This window comes from Mesocricetus auratus, unplaced genomic scaffold (genome assembly GCF_017639785.1).
Source record: "Mesocricetus auratus isolate SY011 unplaced genomic scaffold, BCM_Maur_2.0 Super-Scaffold_100003, whole genome shotgun sequence".
In the NCBI taxonomy this organism is placed as follows: Eukaryota; Metazoa; Chordata; class Mammalia; order Rodentia; family Cricetidae; genus Mesocricetus; species Mesocricetus auratus.
In genome coordinates, this window is record NW_024429188.1 from 51,307,194 (window position 1) to 51,318,556 (window position 11,363).

An 11,363-nucleotide genomic window follows, 5' to 3' on the forward strand; every position below is an offset into this window, starting at 1 on the left:
CACAAAATTAAATCCTGGTGTAAATATAGGATAAAGAATATGAAAATCATTCAGAGAAGAAAGAGAAGTGCTTTGAAACAGAAATCCCTTCCTGTCCTGACTATCAAAGAAATGCAAATGAAAACAATGCTGTGAGGCAGATTTTCACCCATCACACTGATAAACAATTATGTTAAAGATCATAATCGATGCAGGAAGGAGTTGTAAGCATTTCATACATGCCTTGCTTGGAAACCTATTTTCCTGTACCTGGAGGGAAAGGCCTGCAGAGTCTAAGTTCACAGAACACTGCTGCCCTCTTCAGGAAGTTAATGTAATAAATGCAAGCCCCCCCCCACCTTCCTTTTCCTTTTTTTTATAGTCATTCCTTTCAGTTCAATCCCCTTTTCTTTCTTTCCTTTCTTCCTTTAATTATTTCTGCCTTTCTGTCTTGCCTTTTCTTTCTTTTTCGCTTTATGTGCCATAAGCTCTTAAGTCTCCATGAAGACTTGACACCAAGTGAGCTGTACCTTATGCCATAGATCCTTAGCAAAAAGCTCTTAAGTCTCCATGAAGACTTGACACCAAGTGAGCTGTACCTTATGCCATAGATCCTTAGCAAAAAGCTCTTAAGTCTCCATGAAGACTTGACACCAAGTGAGCTGTACCTTATGCCATAGATCCTTAGCAAAAAGCGCTTAAGTCAAAGAGATGGAAAGGTAAAGGTGTATATAAGTTTGTTTATAATCACCGAGGGCTGATCACTTCATTGGGTGACACTGTCACTTTCTCTGCCTTACACTCCACTGACAATAAGTAGATTTTCCTTTGTGAGTCTAGCCTTTAAAGGCTAAGCCATTGATAGCCCCTAGGAGGCCTGCTCTTTTCTTATGGGAAATGAAGGAGGAGTGGATCTGGGAAGAGGAGAGGGAGGGAGGCTAGAGTCAGGATGTAATGTGTAAGAGACAGAGACAGAGACAGAGACAGAGAGACAGAGAGACAGAGAGAGAGAGAGAGACAGAGACAGAGAGAGACAGAGAGACAGAGAGAGAGAGAGAGACAGAGAGAGAGAGACAGAGAGAGAGAGAGACAGAGAGAGAGGGGTACATTTTAAAATGTTCCTCCTCTGTAAAGGTTGGCACCCCAAGGAATTTTATCAAAGGCTCTCTGCTCCTCTGCCAATCCAAGGATGACAGCAAGACATGAGGAATGTAAAGAGTCAGTGTGCATAAGGGCTTAGAAGGCAAAGGCACCAAGGGAAGCAGAGTCCTAAGTGAAACTAATCTTGATAATGCCAGAGGCATGGAGTAACGGCGGCCAAGCTGTAGATGAGGAATCGCTAGGCTCCTTTCTCTCTCAGAGGGAAAAGCAAGGAAAGCAAACCAAAACCAAAACAAATTAAACAAAACCGAAGCAAAGACTCTTTAAAACTGCCAGGCTCTGGAAAAGAGCCAAAGATTTGGCATCGACCAAGCCAGTAGAAAAGTCATCTTCAAAGGCTGTCATGTTTCACCCCCTTGTTGGCATCCTTTCCAGTGAAGTGACTGCTTGTTTTGGTCTTGAAGATTCAGCCCCAGCACTCAGTTCTTTCCCTTGAACAGGAAGAACACAGTTTTCATGTTACTATGTACAGCTGTTCTGTGCTGTGTAAAAAACAGCTAAATGGTTGATTCAAGGCATTTGTCTTTACTGACCTTGGACGAAGAAGGAGGCATCCAGTACTGCTCAGAAGAGCTGCAAGGAATCAAACTAGAGAACAAGATAGAACAAGACACCATTGTGGAGGACCCTCGAAAACACAAAGAAGCTGAAGGGAGACTGTGGTGACATATTATTTATGATAATGCAAAGCCAGCCACACTAGTTAACTATAGAAGTTAAGCAGTGGTGGCACACACCTTTCTCAGGACTTGGGAGACAGAGGTAGACGGATCTGTTAGTTCAAGGTCATCCTGGGCTACTAGAAATTGATCCAGTCTAAAAGAGAAACAGCTCACACAGAGGGGATCTCAGCATTTGGGATCGCACGCCTCTAATCCCAGGGCTTGAGAGGTATGACAGGAAGAAGCAAAGGGTGTCACGTGAGGACAGGGCAGCCCTTTGGGTCTGAGAGAAAGGTAAGAGCTAGTGGTCAGCTGTTTTGCTTCTCTGGTCTTCAGCTTGAAGCCTGGACCCCAATATCAGTCTCTGGCCTTTTATTATTCATGTTACATAAGACTGTCCAGGATATTAGGATCTGTAACAGCTGTCATACGAATGTGGGACTCACGAGTGTCACTGGCACGATGTGGCAAGCCGTGTACTCAGAAAAGGACCTTGGGAAGCCTGATCTCCCCACAACCCCCACGGTGGCCTTTAGACTCGGAGCATGTTAAGTCGCCAACAAAGATCAACTCTGTAAAGCCTTCGAAAGCAATATCTCAGCAACCAGGAGCCTGTCCCACACCAGAGACACCAGAGTTGGTTACTGTTATGATCTCTTTGTGATGAGGAAGTATGGTCCTACCCAGCACCATGATGAACTAAGCAGAACAAGGAGATCCACACGCAGGTCTGGGGCAATTCACCCCACGCTCTGAGGAGAAAACATGGGCCAACATGGTGCCACAAATGTATGGTGTGGTATGGGAGGGAGAAAGACAGGATGGTGCCACAAATGTATGGTGTGGTATGGGAGGGAGAAAGACAGGATGGTTCGTGTCCTGCTTGATTGCCACCCAGGGTCATGGTGATGTTTGGGTGTGAGATGCTGCTGCTAGGCCCATGTCTGCATTTATGGCTCTGATGCAACCTCAGTCTCTGTGGATGTCTGTGGCTCCTGATACCACCAAAGGCAGAGAGGATTTGGCTGTACAGAATTGGTCCTGCCCCTCACTGGCTGCAACACTAGGAATAACTGGTCCTGTGCCTCACCAGCTGAAGCTCTCAGAAGAGAGGGTCCTACACCTCACCTGGACAGCACCACAGAGCTGACCCTGTTCATAAGGGCATGGGCTAGAATGGGCGAGCAGGCCACACTCCTCTAGTCTGCCATGTGGTGGACTGAGTGAGGGGAAAATGCCCTCCTCTCCTTGCCCCTTGCCACCTGCAGCAGGTCTGGGACCTGACCCAACCCCTCAGCAGCAGCAACACTCGGGAGAATGCGCCCTGAGACTCACCGGGGCAGCACAGTAGAGTTGACCCTGTAGACAGAAGTGCAGGTGAGCCAGTCCTAAGGGCAGGAGAGGAGCATAGCTGGTACTGCCTCCCTCGTCTGTGGTACGGTGGTGAGGATGAAGGAAAGATGCCCTCCCCCCACCTCCAGCTGGCAAGAAAGCCGACCCTCTACCAGCTGCAGCACTCAGGAGAGCGGGCCCTGCACCTCTCCTGGGCAGCACAGTAGAGCTGACCCTGTTGGTGGAGGTGGGGGTGAGCTGGCCCTGAGGGTGTGAGAGCGGGAGAGCTGGTCACAACCCCCTCATCTGCTATGTGGTGGGGAGGGCCAGGGAAAGATGCCCTCCCCCCTTGCCCCTGCTGCCTTTGATGGGTGAGGGAGCTTAACCGCCCCCCCTTTCCAGCTGCAGCACTCAGGAAAGTGCACCTCTCCTGGGTGGCACAAAAGAGCTGACCCTATTGACAGGGGTGTAGGTGAACCTGCCCCTAGAACATGAGTGTGGAACATCTGGCCCCACCCCTCATTTGCCATATGGTGGTATGGATCGGGGAGAGATCCCCCCCACACACACCTTACCACCTGAGACGGGTAGGAGAGACAGCCCTGAGGTCATAAGAGCAGGAGAGCTGTCCCTGCCGCTCGCTCACCAGTTGCAGCGCTTGGGAGAGTGGCCCCTGCACCTTGCCTGGGCAGCACAGTAGAGCTGGCCCTGATGGTCCAGGTGTGGGAGAGCCCACCCTAAGGGCGAGAAAGCAGAACTGGCCCCGCCCCTGACTCATAAGCTGCAAGGGGTGAACTAGCCGGGGCAGTGCTGGAGAGCTCACCCTGGTGATGAGGACCGGGGGGGGGGGCCACTGATAAAACCTGCAACTATCCACGCCCAGAACCAGGGTTATGAGTTGGCCCAGCCTAACATCCAGCCCATTTATGACCCGCACGAGCACGTGAAGGAGTTGGTCCTGCAAATGTATGACACAGAGCAACAACAGAGTATTGAAGAGGAGCCCCAGCGAGGGCCCAGCATCAATAGTGTAGCAGAAACCAGAGGCCTCAAACCAGACCAATGACAGCTTTGCAATAAACACCTCCATGTTAAGATGTATAGACAAAAGGGTTTACTGTGTGACTCACTGTGTCAGCTTCCATGATGAGAATTTTTTCTTTCCTTTTTATATCCTCTTAAATTTTATTTTATTTGGGGGGGGTTTACAAGGGCAGAGGGTGGACACCAAGGGATGGGGAAATTAATGGGATCAAGATGCATGATGTGAAAGACAAAGAATAAATAAAAAGAAAGTAACAAAACTAAACAGAAATACTGGAACTAACAGAGGTTATGAACCAAACGGAGCTAACAGTTATCTACAGAACATTTTACCCAAACACAAAAGAAGACACCTTTTTCTCAGTACCTCATGAAACTTTCTCCAAAATTGACCACAGACTTCATAACAAAGCAAGTCTCAACAGATACAAGAACACCGAAATAACACCCTGTATCTTATTAGACCACCATGGATCAAAGCTGGATTTCAACAACAACAGAAACAACAGAGTGCCAACAGCCTTGTGGAAACTGAACAACTCTCTACTGAACGACTACTGGGTTAAGGCAATAATAAAGAAGGAAATTAAAGACTTCCTAGAATTCAATGAAAATCAATGCACAACATACCCACACTTATGGGAGACAATGGAAGCAGTGCTGAGATTTAGGAAAGCTGACGGCGCTATAGTAACTACATGAGGAAATTAGAGAGATCTCACACTAGCGACTGGACAGTACACCCGAAGGCTCTAGAACAAAAAGAAGCAAACACATCCAAAAGGCAGAGATGGCAGGAAATAATCAAGCTCAGGGGTGAAATCAATAAAATAGAAACAAAGAGAACAATACGAAGAATCAATGAAACAAAGAGTTGCTAAAGAGCAGAGAGAGAATACCAAAATTAACAAAATCAGAAACAAAAATGGGGACACAGAACAGACCCAGAGGAAATCCAGAGACATACTTTAAAAACCCACATTCCACATTCTCAGAAACTTGGGACTCAATCTATCTCAAGAACCAGCTATACCACTATTGGGCATATATACGATGTATAACCCATTGTACTACAAGGACACTTGTTCAACTATGATCACTGAGGCTTCATTCATAACAGCCAGAAACCGGAAATAACCGAAATGTCCTTCAACTGAAGAACTGATACAAGTGTGGTATATTTACACAAGGGAGTATTACTTAGCTGTTTAAAAAATGACATCATGGAATTTGCAGGTGAAAGGATAATGGACAGAACTAGAAAAAAATCATCCTGAGTGATGTAACCCAGACCCGGAAAGACAAATATGGTATGTATTTACTTATAAGTGGATATCTACCATTAAGTAAATGATAACTAAGCTACAATCCATAGACCCAGAAAGGTTAGGTAAAGAGGGGTTTAGAGAGAGCATGGATCTCCCTGGGAAGGGGAAATAGAGTAGATTTTAAGTGTGGACTTGGGGTGGGTGGGGACAGGAGTGGAAGGGATCAGGATTGGGGGAGATGGTATGGAGGGAGAGTGTGGAAAGAGGTGGCTTGAATTGGGCGGTATATGGGGAGTGTGGAAACCCAGTACAGTGTAAACTTCCTGGAATTTCTGAAGGTGATCCTAATGAGGACTCCTAGTAATGGGGGATATGGAGTTGCAACTAGCTATCTCTTGTAGCTAGGCAGGGCTTCCAGTGGAGGGACTGGGTTGCATTCAATTGAGTTGTTGGCCAATGGGGTTCCATGGAAATCCCCAAACAACCCAGGCTCAAGCTAAGTCAAAGTGTTGCTCTCCACATACTGACAGCAGGGGCCCATTGCAGAGGACAGTATCCACACAACTCACTGAACATGGAGAAGTCAAGCTGGTGCCTACATGTAGCCCTCACTCCTATGTTCTAGTCTCTTTCGTGTGGGAAGGTACTTTGTTACTGAAAGAGAAACATGAGCTCAAAGAGATGGGAGCAGCAAGCACAGGACCTGCATGGGTCCACAACTGGTCCTCTACAGCTATTAGCTTAGCACTTTTATGGGACGCCAAACTATAGGAACAAGTGGGTCTCTCTGACTCTTATGCCTGCTCTTGGGACTCTTTTTCTTCTATTGGGCTGTGATGGCCAAGTTTGCTGTGAAATTGTTTGCTTTATCTTATATTTTATTTTGTCATGTTTCATTGTTATCTCTTAGAAGAAAGGGAATGCATCTGGAGGAGAGGTAGAGAGGAAATGGGGGGCGTAGAGAGGGGTCACCATAATTAGGATATATTGTGTGAGAAAAGAAGCTATTTTACACCAACCATCCCTAGAAAATGACAAAGGGGGTGTTAAGTAGCTTCGTCAGAGAGGACAGGGTCGAGGGCAGAACTCCCACAAGGGAAACAGTGATGTAATTTCTCACAGTTATCTATAGCCTGCTATTGGACTGTTTTTACCTTCCTGTTAGTCCCAGGATTTAACTCCTGCTCCTGAACAACTCAAGTGTATATGTTTGCTTCACTGTATGTTGTGCTTATTTAAAGCTCTCAAGAAATTATCACTCAGCCGGGTGTTGGTGGTGCACACCTTTAATCCCAGCAATCAGGAAGCAGAGGCAGGCGGATCTCTGTGAGTTCAAAGCCAGCCTGGTCTACAAAGTAAGTTCCAGGACAGCCTCCGAAGCCACAGAAAAACCCTGTCTCAAACGCCCTCCCCCAAAAAAGAAAGAAATTATCACTCATGCATCTTTCACGTGTTCTTGTTTTGTGAAGAGTGTTTACGTATTACATGTATTTGTGCCTTAACTGGTATTTTAAAGGAAAATTACATGTGTCAATCCCCACACTACTGTTAAGTCACACGAGGCTTAAAGAGCAAAGGAAAAAGATATGAGTAGATTGTTACATCTTCCAAGTTGCATATTTTACTTTCAATTTAAAAAAATGAAAAAAGGACTGTCTTAAAAAAAGGTATGCAGAATAAAAAGAGGATCATAAATTGATCTCTACCATACTGACAAAGTTAAAAATAATAACCTTTAATGTGAAGAATAAAATATGCACATATGGCAATGGTAGACATTAATAGCTAGTTGCTTCTGTGTATCTGTTCCACAAACACATGGGCTTCTGTTTCTTTTTGTATGGCTTTGAATCTGAAATAGTCCTTGAAGGCTTGGGTCTGCTTTCTTCTGATGGGCTGTCAGCAGGTGACTGGACCATGAGGGTTCTAAGTTTCCAATGGATTGCCTAATGATGGAATCACATCAGAAGGGACTATTAGGAGGTGAGGCTGAGCTGCAAGAAGCAACTATTATCTTGTCCCTTAATCCCTTCCCCTCTCTGATCCTCAGCCACTATGAGGGGAGCAGTACTGCTCCACCAGATCTACCCAATGGAGAACAATGACAGCAGCTGATCATGCACTGAAGCTTCTGAAACCATGAACAAAAATGACCCTTGCCAACAAAAATGACCCTTGCCTTGTGTGAGTTGTTTTCTCACGTGTTCTGGGATGACAATGAAAAGACAGTAGCAGGCTGTGTTTGTCCACATCACTGGAGGCTGGAGAACAGAAACTGGTGTGTGGTAGCCCTCACAGCTATTTAATGAATGGATTCTTAGCTTTCTTGTGATCGCATACATCAAACTTTAAAAAGTAATAATTACAGATGAAAATAATTTGAACACAATAATCTTGAATTAATAATTATATAAACTTTGATGGTGAAAATATAAAATGAACATTCTTTTCAAAGAAACAAGGCATAGTCAAGGATAATAATGAATTAAACCATGAAGAAAATGTATCTAGTCTATCTCTCTCCTTCTGTCTCTATGTATATGCGCATACATATGTTCCTATGTATATGAAAAAGTATGAACACATGCTTTTCTTTTGAAACATGATCTCACTGTGTGGCTTTGACTACTCTGAAACTTGCTATTTGGAACATGCAGGCCTCAAACTCCAGAGTATGAGGTTAAAGAAGGGTACCACCACGCCCAGCTAGAAACATGCACTTCTGAACGGACTCCTGGAATATCAGTACTTATTACGTGAGTGGGGCTGGGGTTGTGAAGAAATATGTTGGGGGGGAATTTTTCTTTCACTTTTTACTCCGTACCTTTGTATTTTTCTATACTGTTTGGATTTTCAGAAGCATGGATAATGTACAACCATAAACACAAACCAGACAAAGACCTGAAAATAAGCCAAAGGAACTATATTAAGCTATCCTGGGTGGGTTTTGAGATTTTTTTTTCTTCTCTGTTCTGCTGTTCTGTATTTCTGAATGTCTCAACAATAAGCATATAGTACTTTAAACATTTCGGTACGACGTGTACTGTATAATAAAATGAAAACGCGCTAACTTTTCCATTTAATATCTAAGGAAGTCAATGGCCTTCAGTTTCACCACCCACTGTCCAATTTTCCCCACTCAGTGTCAGACTACTCTTAGTCGCTATGAGGAAAAGAAAAAAAATCCCAGAAATGTGTTGAAGGAGAAAGCGCTGAGCCAGCAAATGGCTCAGCAGGTAAAGTCACTTGCCTACAGGCCTGGTAAGCAGAGTTAGCTCACCAGAACTCATATGGTGAAAACGCACCACTCCTGAATGTCGTCCTTTGAAGGTCACATGTGCCAGAGCAGACAAAAGGCGCTAAACCAATAAGTAACAAAGATATAAGCTATATGCCTGAATAGAATGACTAATTATTTTACTAATACTGCTTCTTTTATTTTTGAGATTACACCTACATCATTTTCCCTTCTCTTTCCTCCCTCCAAATCCTCCCATGTTCCTACTCCTCCTTACTTTCTTTCGAATTCATGGGCTCATTTTTCAGCAATTGTTGTTACATGTATACAAAGCTATTTTAAAGATGTAACTTCTTCACAGATGAGTTTAGAGATTTCAGGTTAATTATCATAGCTTACATAAAAACTTACTATTTATTATTCTGAATTGTGTGTGCGCTCATATGCACACATGCATGTGAAGACCGGGGATCAATGTCAAGTATCTCCCTCTACCACTCCTAATTTTCAGACAGCATCTCAAACTTTACATTTTTTATTTACTTTAAAGGATACACAGAAAAGGCCTAGTAAGATAGAGGGTCGCTATCAATTTTATTTAAAAACTAGCAAGTAAACTGGACAAAATAAATAATGTAAGCTTACAATATCCCACCAACACATTAATAATACAGGAATGGGTAAAATGTATTAAAATGTTAATAATGGTAATATGTAGGTTTTGTTCTATCCTAGAGTCTTTCTGATATTTTTAATTTTCCATAATGAGATATGATGATAGAAAAAGCAGTAAGTTTTCCTTTTAACCTCAAACAGGAAAATTAACAATAGATGAAAGGATAAATTAGAAGGGAAAATAGCCAATAAAAACATGCAAATGTAAACCTGGCCTGCCATTTGTAAACGGCACTTACAAATAATCTTTTTCATGTCTTAAATTGACAAACATACTTAAAAGGGCTATTTTCCAAGGGAGTATTCCAGCTTTCAAGAGAGCAGAAAACACCCATTTCCATTTCTTTAAAACACAAAGGATAAAGAAAAAGGAGTTGGTTTTTAGTGTTGCATTGCTGCCACCTACAGGCAATTATATAAACTACAGCTAAGAAATTAATTCTCTCAATTCACATTAGTAGTGGATTCTATGCACATTCCCAAACACACACACAAGCAGAAGAAATTTAAGAAAATTAGCATTCATTAAGACTCTGACAGTAGCTACAGAAGTAAAATGGAAATAATGAATAGGGAATTATGTTGCAAATGATTAGTTCTCAAATTAATGCATAGGGAATTCAGATGAATGTAAATACCTGTATCAAAGTACAGGAGCATAGACTGCATCCTGGGCCATATGACAAATTCTACTAGCTATAAAACAATGGAAATCATATGGAATAGATATGGATTTATCTAGAAAACAGAGTAAGAGATCCCCAGTCTCCATAGTCAGTTATGGGTCTCTGTGTTAATCACCATCTATTGAAAATAGAAGCATCTCTAATGAGGGTCGAAAGAGTCACTGCTATATTAGTATATGGGTATAAATGTCAGCTTAGTATTGTTCATTTAGCTATACATATGCTTGTGACAGCATGCCAAAGACTTGTGCAAGCCGAAACCACACTAGATCCCAGCATGGAGAGGGAAGGTGGACCCACCGCTACCTGAGAAGCTATCGGTAATTAATAACTAGCTGCTGGAAAAGGTAAGTTCAGTTTTATCTAAGAATGTAGCTACTGTTAAGTCAGCCATGTTCCAGTGGAAGTCACATGTCTAAGAATATTTGGGCTGCTACACATTAGACTTGATTTTTTTAAGGACACACAACTGGGTGAATAGGAAAGCAGGGGCAAATTTAGGAGTTGGAGAAGGGGGTGAAAATGATAAAAAAAATACATATGAAATAGTCAAAGAACTAATTAAAAATCTATCTAAAAGAAACCTGTTTTGCTAAACATGTTACACAATAATTTTAAAATTATAAACAGAAAATGAAAAGAAAGTCTGCAATTTAAAAGTACAGCAACTGTACTAATTTGAAAGTGACTAAAACATGGACGACACTTAAAACTCTATTCTAAATGAAAGAAGCTAAACAAAAGGTCAGTTGTTATAAAATTTCCATTTATTTGGTATATCTAGACTAGGCAAGTCCACATAGAAGAGATGAAAATGTACATTTGGTTTCTTTTTCTGTGGTAATTGAAATGGTCTGGAATTAGTGGTAATAGAAATACAAGGTTGATACTTACCTTGCAGGAGAGAGACCATGATCATGAAGGTGGTTTTCCCAGGGCTAGACTCATCTACTGCACTCCAGATATGCTGACCCCTGTGATTTCCCCAAATGCAGAAAACTCAACTGCATAATTTGTGGTAGTGGGGGACTGCGCTCACACTCTCCCCTTAAAGAAAAGAAAAGAAAGAAATACATGCCTGTATGTGTATTTAAAACAACTGACTACTATCTACCTAAGCAATGGATTCTATGATAAATGAATTCTCAATAAATGGAATGGTTAACTTGTTTTCTTAAAGCAACAATAGCAAATGGTAACAAGAATATAGGGGGTTGGATCACTCTTACATTGTTGATGTGAATGTAAATTGGTACAGTAATTCTGCAAAAATATTTGGTAGTTTCTTATGCAAAAAAACTAAGCTAAACACATACTA

At 42.5% G+C, this 11,363-nt stretch overlaps 1 non-coding gene across 1 annotated transcript; it reads left to right on the plus strand.

The window, feature by feature from the left end:
• The first annotated feature begins 10,931 nt into the window (after positions 1-10,931).
• LOC121140115 lies at positions 10,932-11,095 on the plus strand. Its single transcript, XR_005876947.1, has one exon. It is a non-coding gene; the product is annotated as a U1 spliceosomal RNA (small nuclear RNA).
• The last annotated feature ends 268 nt before the right edge of the window (positions 11,096-11,363 follow it).